The sequence below is a fragment of the Pinus tabuliformis genome, chromosome 5_1, assembly GCF_031772625.1.
Source record: "Pinus tabuliformis cultivar Carrire ecotype Pingquan chromosome 5_1, CPIR1, whole genome shotgun sequence".
Lineage (NCBI taxonomy): Eukaryota > Viridiplantae > Streptophyta > Pinopsida > Pinales > Pinaceae > Pinus > Pinus tabuliformis.
In genome coordinates, this window is record NC_142305.1 from 671,553,279 (window position 1) to 671,566,960 (window position 13,682).

A 13,682-nucleotide genomic window follows, 5' to 3' on the forward strand; every position below is an offset into this window, starting at 1 on the left:
AGAAGGTGTTGCGCGCTGGCTATTTCTGGCCGTCTATGTTTAAAGATTGTATCATTGCCGTCAGGAAATGCCACAACTGTCAAGTGTTTGATCGCAAGATGCGCGCTCCACCTGCTCCTCTCCACCCTATAATTGCCGCTGGTCCATTCGCCAAATGGGGTATCGACTTTATTACTTGTAACCCTCACTCGGCCGGGGGGCATGCGTATATCATCCTTGCGGTTGATTATTTTACTAAGTGGGCCGAGGCGATGCCTACATTCGACGCAAGCGGCAAAACAGCTGCAGTTTTCGTATTCAATCATATCATAACTAGGTTTGGTGTCCCACAAGCAATCATTACTGACCATGGGAGCCATTTTCGAAACATCATGATGACTGAGCTTACAAGCCAGCTTGGTTTGCGCCACGATAGCTCTACTCCTTATTATCCGCAAGCCAACGGTTTGGTTGAGTCTATCAACAAAGTTCTAGTTATCATGATCCGACGAACCATTGGTGTTCATCGGTCGAATTGGCACAACATGTTATTTTCAGCGCTATGGGCATACCGAACTTCAGTGAAAAATTCAACAGGGTTCACTCCTTTCCAGCTAGTTTATGGCTTGGAAGCTGTGTTACCCATTGAATGCGAAATCCCATCACTTCAAATGGCTGTCGAATTACTTCCAGCTACTTCCGAAGAGGAGAAACGTTTATTGTACTTGGCTAAATTAGATGAGACTCGACGTGACGCTACATTGGCAATCGAGACTCACGCGAAACGAATGAAAGCTCAGTATGATAGAAATGTAACCCCTCGAAGTTTTTCGGAAGGAGACCTAGTACTATTATATGATCAAGCTAACGATAAGCTAGGTGCTGGAAAATTCGTTCCTATGTGGCATGGGCCCTACATTGTAAAGCGAAAGCTAGCAAAAGGGGCTTATGAGCTAGTTGATTTTGATGGGGACTCTTTGGGTAAACCCAGAAATGGACTTTACCTAAAGAGGTATTATGCTTAAATGATGGGTATGGAGAAATTTTTAGATAGGTTAGATTTTCTTTCTAGCTAGCGTGTTTGTTAGTTTAGTCAGTGTGCTTAGCTTAGAGAGTGTGTTTTTCGTCGTTATTCTGGCTTATCTTGGTTTTACTCTTGATATTGCAGATGTCGACGCCTCTCCAAACATACATTGGATTTGCTGATGGTGCTTGTCGTAGTACACGGAATATCTCTTCCGCAGCTTGGGTTATCTATTCGCCCTCTGACGAGTTAGTTTCTATGCATGGGGTAAGCCTCGGTCAAACAACGAACAACATTGCAGAATACAGTGCAGTGGTTGAATTATTATCCGAATCTATTTCATTTGGAATTCGACGTTTGATAGTGAGGTTAGATTCTGAACTTGTTGTATTACAGCTTAATAGAGTTTATGCCATTAGAAATCCTGTGTTATTAAGGTTGTTTTTGAGAGTGCGTCTCTTGGAACGTGAATTTGATTACATTGAATATCAACATATTCCAAGGTCTTTAAATACATTAGCAGATGCAATTGCTTCTCGAATGTTGGACAGACATTTACAATAATCATGCAAGTAAATTTAAAAACATTTCATCACATATGTTAAACAAGATAAGCCGGTAATAGTGATATATATATATAGATAGGAGTGTGTCAAAAAATATATACATCGTCTTCGATCATAGGTTGAAAACACCTTATGATCGGCAAAATGATAGTACAAAAAGTCAAAATGTCACATGTGACTACAAAAGTGACTAGTCAATCACTGGTGGTGCTCTCTGTATGACACCACTGCGCGGGCTACCTTACGCAAAAATCTCCTAAACGGTCCAGGGACCGCGACTACGAAGCGCTGAAGCCTGGTAGGAATGTCGTCCATAGTAGTCTCAGGTATATCTGCCGTGAGACGCTCTAGATCATGCTCCAACTCAGCTAGTACTTCTGCAGCCGCGTCCTGTGGGGCCGGTACCGGTGCAGCTGGATGTAGTCTATCAAAAGGCCGGAGGTTGGCTGGACGCTGTGGACCAACATCTGCATTTTGAAAATTTTACTGTTAGTTTTGAGACGATATATATGAAAAATAAAAAAATACATAATTAGAAAACTTGTGAAAAATAAAGTACCTCTGTCATCCCATTGTTCTCCCGTGGAAGAACCATGTCCGGATCACCTCTAAAATCCACTCCGGCATACGGAAAGTCCTGTATCGAAAAAACCTGGTCCTCTAACCAGTGAAAGTAACTATCTGAGAATCGAACCACCGCCGTGCCCTCGTCAGGATGCCGGGCCATCACCGCAACCCATCGTATCAGCTTTGGCTCCCGAGGACCCAAGATATCAACAGTGAGTTGCTGAGGGATCAGCATTGGAACTCTCTCCAAGGCAAAGCTCACGACTAGAGGCCCATATCCAAAAGTCTTTAGTCGTCCGTTCTTTGCCTTGGTCAGTTGGCTCTTCATATGAGCCGACACAGCTTCACACCAGTTGAAAATGGTGCCTTGGTAACAGTCAATTGCCATCCGCATTTGGGATCCGGAAGCAATGTGTAAAGCGGCCGCGCCGCAAATTCTGGTAACCGTGAACGCTATGACTTTGAGTTCACGCAGAGTGATGTGTTTTATCTCTATGCCTTTCGAATGGTGAGCCCCAGGTGTGCACCACTCGTCGCGGAGACTATCAAGGGATTGGCCACCCGGCCTAGTCCCCGCAAGACTGAGTTGCTCGCCTCTGTTCGGCAAGCCAGTGAGAAAGTATACATCCGAGGGCTCTATCTCGAGCTGGTGCCCTCCTATGTAAAAGCATTGTTCTTGAACGTTCCATCGCTCAACCAGCCATTCCAAGAATCTTACCTGGCCCCTCATGCCCGGTATGGTCCAGTATTTGTATAACCCGCATGCTCTTAGGGCATCCAGGGAAGGTTGATGATTTATTGCAGCTTCATCATCCTCTACATGCTCTCTTTCTCTCCAATCTAACATGGTTAATGCCCTGCACACCAGAAATAGTCATTAGAAATTGATTTGGGAATTTTTAGATAGTTATTTGAGGGGGTTGGGGTTTTGAAATGCGCGTTTCACGGAAGACGCACCCCGCCTTTACAACACAGGGCGCCCGGACGCGACTGGCCTGAAGGCGGACTGCGTCTTCCGACCATTTTCCTGTATAGGAAAAAGTCGGGGGACGCGGGTCACCCGAAGGGCACCCGCGTCCGCCGAGAGGCGCATTCCAAAACCAAAACCCCCCCAAAAAATGAAACTAAGACCTAAAAATTAATTCTAAACGGATAGAAATGCAGAGTAGGATGTGTAAAATACCTGGATAAGACGGCGTTCGATTTCGACGGTCGGATTTTCCGCAGCGACCACGGGAAGTTTCTTGTCAAAAGCTCCTTTTTCAACCTCAACAGTGAAACGGTAAAAATGACATGGTAAAGGGTCTTTTTATAGGTTTTTTGGATGAATTAGTTCATTTTTTACCATGAAAAGATGTTTTTCGATGTATTTTTGCCTATTTTTATGAGTAATGTGTTGCTTTTGTGCAGGACAAAGGGATTTCGAGGGAAATTGTCATTTTTCACAAACAAAAATATCAGAGTCATCTTTTAAGCCCTTTTCTGACTCCTAAAACATGAAAAGATCGCCGAGCGTTTCTTTTACACTCGTTAAAACGGAATTAAAAGACGGTCCCCTTTTAGCTCTTTTCTGACCGCAAAATCAGGAAAAGATTGCCGGGTTTTTGTCGTTTCAAACTCGATAAGGAAATAAAACGACGTGTCCTTGATCGCTTTTTACTTTTCAGGTCAACGACACTATTATGAAAGTACTCCTTGGTCGCAAGATCAAGCGGTTCCCCCAGGTATTATTTTATACTTTTTCGGGCTTGAGGGACACAAATGTACGAAAAAGTTCAACGTGGAGTCTCCTTTAGTTTTTTCAGACTCTCTAAAATTGAAAAACGCCGAGTTTCTCCTATACTGGGCTCGTTAAAATTTTACAGTAGAGGACCTGTTCAATTACAAACAGGAACGAACCACTCCTTCCTAGGGTTCGAATTTAAACTAGGTTGGACTCGTCCGAAGGATGAGCTTATAATCAAGCATATGTTATCCTCCTCAAGCTTGTTAAAAATAAAGAGGTACTTGCCAGAAATGGTGGGGGAAAAAAGAGAAGAATGAACCTCTTTGTTACCTTTTGTCTCAAAGAAACTTTATTACCACTCTTGAACACGACACTTTTTCATTCACCTGGGTTGGGAAATCTTTTACCTCACAGTTGATCAAACCACTTTGAAAGTCTTTAACCGGGTTCCGGGGATTAACTTTGAGTTATTCGTCACCAAGCCATCTGTCGTGTCGTTATGTGTTCAAGAGGTCTGCAAGCAAAACTTTCATCTGCAAAATACTTGTCATCCATTTGACCATCCCTGAGTCAGTCCTTACAGCAACATTTCTTCAACTTGAACAATGATTTCGTGTTGCGGGCTTGCCTGCAACGGGTCGCTTTCTATCGACATCGACACATTATCTAGAAAGATGACTTAGGAATCGACAGTACCTTGAAGTCTGCATGCATCAATGGCAGGTTTCTCGCCTTTGACGTCAGTTTACATCATTGACTTTCGATCAAAGGATTCCGTGAAGTGTTCGACATCAAAACATCTATTCACATTTCACGGGTTGTGCTTGGTACTTTGAGAACCATTGACATTACTGGTGGTCTCTCTCACGCTTGTTAACAGTTTACATCATCGACTGGTAATCAAGTGGTTTCTAACATGTTCGACATCAAATCATTTAATCACATGGCTAGAATCGTACCAATTCGGGAAGTAGAAGTGAAGACCCTGGATCTAGTTTCTACCATCCAGGCTGCAGGAGTTTTGTATTCATTATCTATGTAGACTAATCATAAACAGATGGCTGCGTCCATACTGTGTCTACAAAAGTCTATAAAAATGATGTACTGCAAGATCATTCCTGTATCAGAGTAGTTAGTCCATTAGTTAAAGTTTTGAATCTGAGTATGGGAATGCCTACCTCAGTGATGATATAATCTTATACATGTATTTTGTGTTGAAAATTGCAGGTTCCAACCATGTCATCCACAAGACAATCCTTGAAATGATAAAGCGCTTCACCCTTCCTAGAATTACAAAACCCTAATCTATTCCAGGCTTCGCACTTTAGGGGGCAATCTGTTACACTAAAAAATGTCACCATGACTATTTACAGTTAGTATGGCTCAATCAACAGTCATGCTACCCTCTTAGGCAAGTCTTATGCCTCTGCTATCCATCTCAAACTCAAAGAAGAGAGAAAGTCTTGTAAAAAATGTGTTTATCTCTGGGGACGCAGGTTCTCTCAAGCCTTACCTACGGGGACGCTCACAATGTTCACAAAAGCTGCGTCCTAGGACGCTCTGTATGTTAAGGGACAGGTGCGTCCTTCTGTAAAAGGCAAAATGTGCAAGTTTCATCTTAAAAAAGTTACTTGTGGTTACTTCTAGAACTTTCTAGAGGTCGGTTTGATGAAATGGATGTGCCTCCAGTTGGTTCATGTATCCCTATTAAGGAGGAACTTATCCCATCAATAAGGGAGCTATCCCACCCAAAGAGGGGGATTATCCCATTGATGGTGGACCTGAATAACCTCTTTACAGCACTATAAATAAAGGCATTGAGCCAGAGGGAGGGGAGGTTGAAGCTATACATTTTCTTTGGGTAAATGTTGCAGGAATTAGGACTCCCATTTAGAACCTTGTGAGGAGAGATTGTCTTTGCTTGATTCTACTTGGAAGTGGGTGAGCTTTGTCAAAGTAGAGGAAAACCCTTGATGGACCCTGGGAGGAACTTGCACAACACCAAGGCCAGGTTGTAAGAGTTTCTTTGTTTCGTTATTAATACAAACTGGTTCATTTTTCTCAATAGCTTGTGTTAATGAGTTATTTCATGTGTTCCTTGGTCTGCATGTTGAATATATGTTTTATTATATGAGATGCAAGTGCTTGGTAATTGTTTGATTGTTTGTGGTTGCAGGAATTGATGTGAAGGAGGAGCTCATCCGGATCGGCAAGGACGGACTACAACAACAGTGTTTTGGAATAAGGTAAGCCTAAACACTTGTAGTTTTCATGTTTTAAAAGGTGTATTTAGAGAAAGATCGCTCCATTTTGTCTTGTTTGTCGCTAGAGAGTTTAGACTCCTAGGGAGGTCAGTTGTGTCCGCACAAACGACTTTTTCCGCCACGACACAAGACAAGCAGAATTTTTCTCTACATTCTACCAAGGGATCAATACTAATCCTCACCTTTTCTCCATTCCCAGCTTTTCAAGCCAGACCTTCTTCAACCACTAAGAATGAGGATAAGACAACTTTCTAGTTAACTAAAACCTTTGGCCTCTTTTTTTCTGGGGACTATATCCCTTCTTCAAGTGTGCATGGGTGGGTATACTTCCTGGATACAATGGCTATCCATAGACTATCAATAGATACTATTCTCCATGAAAATTCTGTAGCCAATGCCTTTGCAAAGAGGTGGATATTTTTTCAACCCCACCCACCCCACATCTTTGGCAAAGAAAATTTGTCCCATTTAACCCAAGGGAAGACTCAACCATATTTTGAACCCATTCACAACATTGGTTTCATATCTTATGTATGGAATTTAGAAATCCTTTTGGGATCCATGATAAGGATATGCAAAATATTGGAATAGCTTCCAAGACAAATTTTATGAGGACCAATTTGTCAATTCTAAACAACCATCTAAAAATCCATACCTTTATTCTCTTTTCATTCTTTGTAGTTAGCCAATTCTAGTCGGCCTTTCTATATTCATTGGGTTTCAAGTGAAACCTGAAATACTTTAAACCTTCACCAAATTGTTAGAATGAAAAGGAAAAATATTATAAGCATTGGTAGGCTGAGAGGGGAGAGAGTAGATTTATGAATATTTACCTGTGTACCTATGGCCTTCTCAAAAAGAGATAGTATGGCTACTATATCACACTTGGATCCATCACAAAATAATAAAATATCATCCATGAATAATAGATGAGTGATGGTTAGATCATTAGTTATAAAAACACCCCTTAAGTCACCCCTCCTTTTTTCTTCAAATAACAACCTACCAAGGCCCTGATCCACCTACAAAAATAATAGCGAGGATAGAGGGAAACCCTATTGTAGTCCTCTCTGAGCATGGAAAAAATCCAAAGTCGGCCCATTTATTGCAAATGATAATGTGGTTATGCAACTCATAACTCAATCTATAAAAGGAACTTCAAATCCCAAATGGGTCAGTAGAAATCTGAGATATATCCAACTGACTATATCACATGCTTTAGAAATGTCATTTTTTATCACCAAACCTTTGATTTTCTTATATTATAAACTGTGAAGCCCTTCCTGAGCAATCCCAACTACCTCAGGTATCTATAGACCTTCCAAAAACGAAAATTATTCCTTAGATACTTTTTTGGATAGAATTGGCTTTAGCCTATTGGCTATGATTTTTGCTATGAATTTGTATATGAAGTTGCATAGTGATATAGGCCTGAAGCCATCAAAGGATTGTGGAATATCTAATTTGGGAATGAAGGGAAACAAGGTAGAGTTGAAAGAATCAAGAATCCTACTAGATTTTCAGGAGTCCTTAACCACCCTTAAGTAATCTCACCCCAAAATATCATAAAGCTCCATAAAAAAAATCCACAGACCAACCTCTAGGACCAGGGATTTTATCCTTCTGAAAACTATGAGGGACCTTTTGCAACCTGACCTCAATCACTAAGTTCATTAAATATTGGTTTTCTTTGGCTCCTGAGAACCTAGAGAAAGATTGAGCCAATAATATTACCTCAACAATGGTCACCTCAAGAGGGGCATTTGTTACACTAAAAAATGTCACCATGACTATTTGCAGTTAGTATGGCTCCATCAACTGTCATACTATCCTCCTTGGCAAGCCTCATACCTCTGCTCTCCATGTCAAACTCCAAGAAAGAGAGAAAGTCATTAAAAATCTATATATCTCTGGGTACGCAGTTTCTCTTAGCCTTACCTGCGTGTATGCACTCCAAGTTCACAATACCTGCGTACTTGTACGCTCTGTCTATAAAGAAATGGGTGCGTACTCCTGTAAAGGTCAAAAGGCGCAAGTTTCACTCCAAAAAAGTTACTTGTGGTCATTTCTAGAGTATTCTAGAAGCTTGTTTGACGTGTATGAAGCGCCTCCAGATGGTTCATGTATCCCTACCATAGAGGAACTTATCCCATCAAGAGGGGAGCTATCCCATCCAAAGAGGGGCTTATCCCATTGATGGTGGACCTGAATAACTTCCTCTAGAGCACTATAAATACAGGCATTGGGCCAAAGGGAGGGAGGTTGAAAGCTGAACATTCCTAAGGGTAGATGCTGCTGGAATTAGGACTCCCTTGTAAAGCTTGAGAGGAGAGATTCCCATCCTTTCCTAGCCTTATTTGAGAGTGGGTGAGCTGATCAAAGTAAAGGAAAACTCTTGTTGGACCCTAGGAGGGACTTGCACAACACCAAGGCTCAGGTTGTAATGGTTCCTTTTGTTACCTTTTAATGCAAATGAACTTATTTTTCTCAACAGATTGTTATTCATGGTTTGTTTCATATACTCCTTGGTCTGTATGATGGATATGTATTGTTTTATGAGTTTATCAAGTGCTATTTAATCTTTTGGCTTGTTAGTGAATGCAGGTTTCGAAGAGAAGGAGGAGCTCATCTGGATCAGCGAGGCTGGACTACTACAAAGCGTTGGACTAAAGGTATGTTAAAAATCTCCTGATTACTTGTATTTTCAATGCATGTTTAGAGAAAGGTAGGATTTATTTGTCTTGTTTGTCAATAGAAAGCTTTTGCTTCTAGGGAGGTCGGTTGTGTCCACACTGTCGACTCTTTCCGCATGACAAAATGGCGACCATACTGGGGAATCCATTGATGTGAATGTTTTTTCCTTTGTATGAACTTTTGATCTGAGAAAAGTCGTTTGTTTTCCGGTTTTTGGCTGTCTGACTGTGTTTTTGGGTGGGCTAGCTTAGGGTTAAATTAGCTTTTAGTTTTTCTTTGTTTTGCTAGAAGTACGCAGCCTTTGTGTTGAGCACAGTGCATACCTATACGCACTTTCTCTTTGTGCACAGAGCGTACCCGCACCTATGAAAACAGGTCGCCTGCGTACCCTGTCAAAATTAAGAAAATATCAATTTTCTTCTTTTTGCCTTTTAGATTTTGTCTTTAATTTGTTTTTTCTGCCCAGATCCACTAGTTTTCTGCCATAAATCTTCACCTAAGCTTATTTTGTCAGTGTCGAGGGTTTTAGTGAAATTCATAGGGATTTTGCCTTAGGGTTTGATTTTTAACTGGTCCTGTAGTGACTCTGGCGTTAGAGGTTGTCAAACTTTGGATCTCCCTGGTTTTGTTCAGTCCTCTTAGGAGTCGGGCCTGTCATAGAATTCACCCTTGTGAGAGACCTACCTTTGTGTCTTCTCTTTGCGAATCTCGAAAAAGTTTGTTGTTTGAACTTTGAATTTTATTCTTGAGAAAAGAACAAAAAATTTTGATTTTTTGTTTTGACTGGTTTTTGGTTCTGCATTAACTAGTCCTTAGTTACATTTTGACTGAGTAAAACATCCAGGAATCATCTTTAGTAAGCTTTTGACTCGTTAGATTTACTTTTAGGTGCTTTTCTCTTAGATTTGCTTTTGAGTAAAATTGAGTTGATTTGATTGCCATAGCTTTTTTAACTTTGATTTTTGTTAAAGTAAGTTTTACATGCTTGATTAATTACGAAAAAATACAAAAATATCTTTTGAAAGAAAGTTTGCTTTGGTAGCATTTGTGTCTTTGAAATAAAAAGGAATTTTCGTGAAGTGATTAGTGGTCATGTCTCGTATGTTTTGAAAAGATAAAGAGTTTGTTTCTTTGTTTTCATTGCCAAGAAAGTTGTTTTTATATCAAGTTTGCATTCTCCAACTCTCTTAGCTAGGGAATTCATTGAAAAAGGAAAAATTAGTATAAATCATCCTAAGTGCATCTTTTTAGTGGATTTCGGTCGAGTCTACACACCATCAGTTTCATCTCCACTACCTTTTGTCTTAAAGAAAGCCATAAAATTAACGCTTAAAGTAAAATCAACTTAGTAACTTTTTATTTACTAGGGCTCTGAAACACCAATATAGATCAGGCTAGTGTCTTAGAGTAGGAGAGTAATTAACTCTCCAAGACAGCAAAACCAAATAAGTAGCTCATCTTGTGGTAGGATAAATCCAACTGTTTCATTTGTACTCTGGGAAAGCTCCTCTTAAAGGAGAAGCACGAGCTCGTGTCCGAACCAGTGAGGGGATCAATCCTCCCTCGTTGGGAACGACGCCAGACACGCATGTATTACAAACGGTAAACCTCGGATTAACCATTGTCGAGGAGCCAGGGGTCACTTGTCGGTAAACCTTGGATTATTGTCAAGGAGCCGGCAAGGGGATTGAGCTTGATACTCTGCCCTTGCGTGCTGTCGGAGTGTAGACTGTTCCCCCAGGTGCATTTGTTGTTGTTGGTAACCTTAGTGACCATTATCTTTAGGATTCTACCGAGTTGACGGTGGAGGGAAGATCCCACTGTACCTGGAGCAGACGTCGGCTAGACTCACTTGGATTTTCCGGGGGGTTCACTTCACTCGAGATGGTTAAAGTGGAGGAACTTGTGCCGGTCTATTCATTAAGCAGGTTGTCGGGGTAACTGTTCCGCCCACCACTTCTGTACTGAATTCGGCGATGTTGGGTTTCATCTCCAACTAGTGTTTTTGGTCCGGAAGGCTACTGTTTGTGTATGGTTTGACGCCCTAGATTCTTTAGGCGTATGATTCAAATTTGTTTGGTTCTTTAGAGACTTTAGGTGGTTTGCTTTGAGATTTTACTTTGTTTGCGTGTGCAGTAGTTAAAAGTTTTTAACTGTGGCGGAATTACCGAGACAGTCCCGTCGACTTCGGGGCAAGTCTCCTGAGATTGTTTCCGTGGCCGAATTGTTGAGGAAGTCCTATAGACTTCGGGGTGAGCCTCCTCAAGACGTCCCGAGTCATTACGAAGGTTTAAAGGTCCTTGTAACTCCTAGTGGCAGTAAAGTAGGTTCACCTGAAGAAGGAGAATCGTCGTTGGTAGTCCATCCAGATTACCAAGGTCTAGAAACAGGTTATAATCCCGAAGCAGTTGCAGTTTCCGAGCTTGCTGGTAGTTTTTCATCTACTAGTGATATAGGTGAAGAACCTGAAGTATCTGAACCTGTTACTCCAACTTCTAGTGCACCGGATTCACCTAGGGTAGAAAGAGTCATTACCGAAAATCTTCCTGCTGGTTTGATAGCTATTGAAGAACTTTCTCCAGAGGAAGAATTAGGCGTATCTATCATTGAAGATCAACCTACTATTGATCTAAGGGAGCGTGAATCTATCTTTTACAGTCCTCCTAGAAGTACTACTTGGTACCTTTCGTTAACCAATTATTTAGACAACTCAGGGATAAGTTTTTCTCCACCTCGAACTCCTTTTCCACCTGGAGGTATTTATACTCCTGTAAATATGTCTGGTCAGTCGTCCGTGTTCACTCAATCTCCTGAATCTTTCTTGTATGGCGGTCCTTCTGTTCCCTCCGGGTATCAGTCACTTTCTGGTACCTTTGCGGGAGCATCTCCTCAACCCATTGAACATGGGTTACTAGCTGGAAACAATGGTAATAGACCGTTGGGTGTAGGAGACATTTATATGATGTCAGGTTCAGTTCCCGGTTCTCAACCTCAAGGTGGCCAATTACTGCCTGGGGGGCAGCCTCAATTAACGCCTGGGGGGCAACCTCAAGGTACACAAGTTGCATCTGGGGTGCTACCTTAAGGGCAGTATGTACCCATAGTACAATACATTCCTCAAGGTCAACTCCAGCCTCAATATGTACCCCAGGGTCAACCTCAGTATCAATATTTACCTCAAGGGTATCAACCTCAAGGTCAAGGTCAACCCCAGTATCAGTATTTACCTCAAGGGTATCAACCTCCAGGTCAATACTCGAGTCAAGGTTATCAACCACCTCAAGGTCAATCATATGTTCAAGGTACGGGAACTATGCCTTTCAATTATCAATCCTATCCTCAATCTGGTTATGGATCTCAATATCCTCAACCTGTCATGGGTCAATACCCCGGAATGAACATAGTGTGGGATCCATCGCAAGTTCAACAGGTATTGTAGCCAAGTATACAGTTGTCATCTCAAGCTGGACAACCCTTAGTTGCTGGTCCATCCCAACAACCGGTCCAGTCTAATGTTCAAACTTCTGTAACATTGGTAGTTACTCAACCGCCAATTACACCTAGTACTCCATATCAAACGGCTGCTGCAACTACCGCAACATCTGCTCCTTCCACCACACTTGCTTCTGGAGTATCGACAGCTCCGGTTTCTACTGTCTCTGCAACTACTCCTCAGACATCTTTACCATTGTCTAGATCTATGATTCAAACTACGGTTCAGATGCCTGTAGGACAACCTGGTTTAAGTACGATTGTCACTAGTCAACCACAATTCGCTTATCAACCGTACCAGGGACAGTACCAATACGGGCCTGCTATCCAACAGCTGGTTTACCAGTATCAATCGTATCCTGGGTACACTTATCAACAACCTCAGCAACCCCAGTACGGTCCGGTTAAACCTGGTTTTCCAGGAGGATATAATATCCCGAATGCGATTCCTATTCCAAGTTATCCTGGATATCCTCCTCCTGGGACTGGTCTTGTGACCCAGATTTTTAGGGATCCTAATCGACAGTTACCGTTTATCGCAACTTTGGATTTACCAGACTTGTCGCGCCTAACGAACGATCCAATACAATATCTTCCGTTCTGGCCGCCAATGCCAAATAAGTTGCCCAGCGATATACCCAAGTTCGAAGGTAAGTCTGGAGAGGATCCGTCCAATCATGTGATGACTTACCACCTCTGGTGTGCTTCAAATTCCATCTCGTATGATTCGATCCGCTTACGTCTTTTCCAGCGTACGCTCATTGGTCTCGCGGCCAAGTGGTACATTGAGTTACCACGGGCCTCTTTTTACAATTTTAGTCAGTTAGCTACCTCGTTCCTAACTCATTTTCAGTTGCCGGTCAGATATGATAATGGCACGGAACTACTAACTTCACTAAAACAGTTGACGTCCACTTATATTTCCGATCATATCCATGAATGGAGACGTCGACGGTGATTAGTGAAAGTTTTTATTCCGGACCAAATCTTAACTGAATGGTTTGTTAAATCATTATTACCGAAGATTACTGAAGATGTAGCTAAGGCCGGAGTAGTTACTAAAGAGCAAGTAATTGCTCAAGCGCAGTACCTTGACTTAGTTTACACTCAGTCAGGTACGTTACATGAAAAGATCCCAGATCTTCCAAAGTCAAATCAAATAGCTGTTGCTCCTTCGGGATCTCATGCTGCTGATGGCATGATTGGTACGATAAATACTAAAAGCAAGAAGAAATCTTCAAAGAATTCTTCACCCATTATAACCTTACCAGATTCCCCGACAGGAGAGTCTTCTCCTAAAATTTCCGCCGATATTCACGCTGTAGAGTCATCTACGGCTAAATCAAAAAACGGTGGGAAGAAGAAGGGTA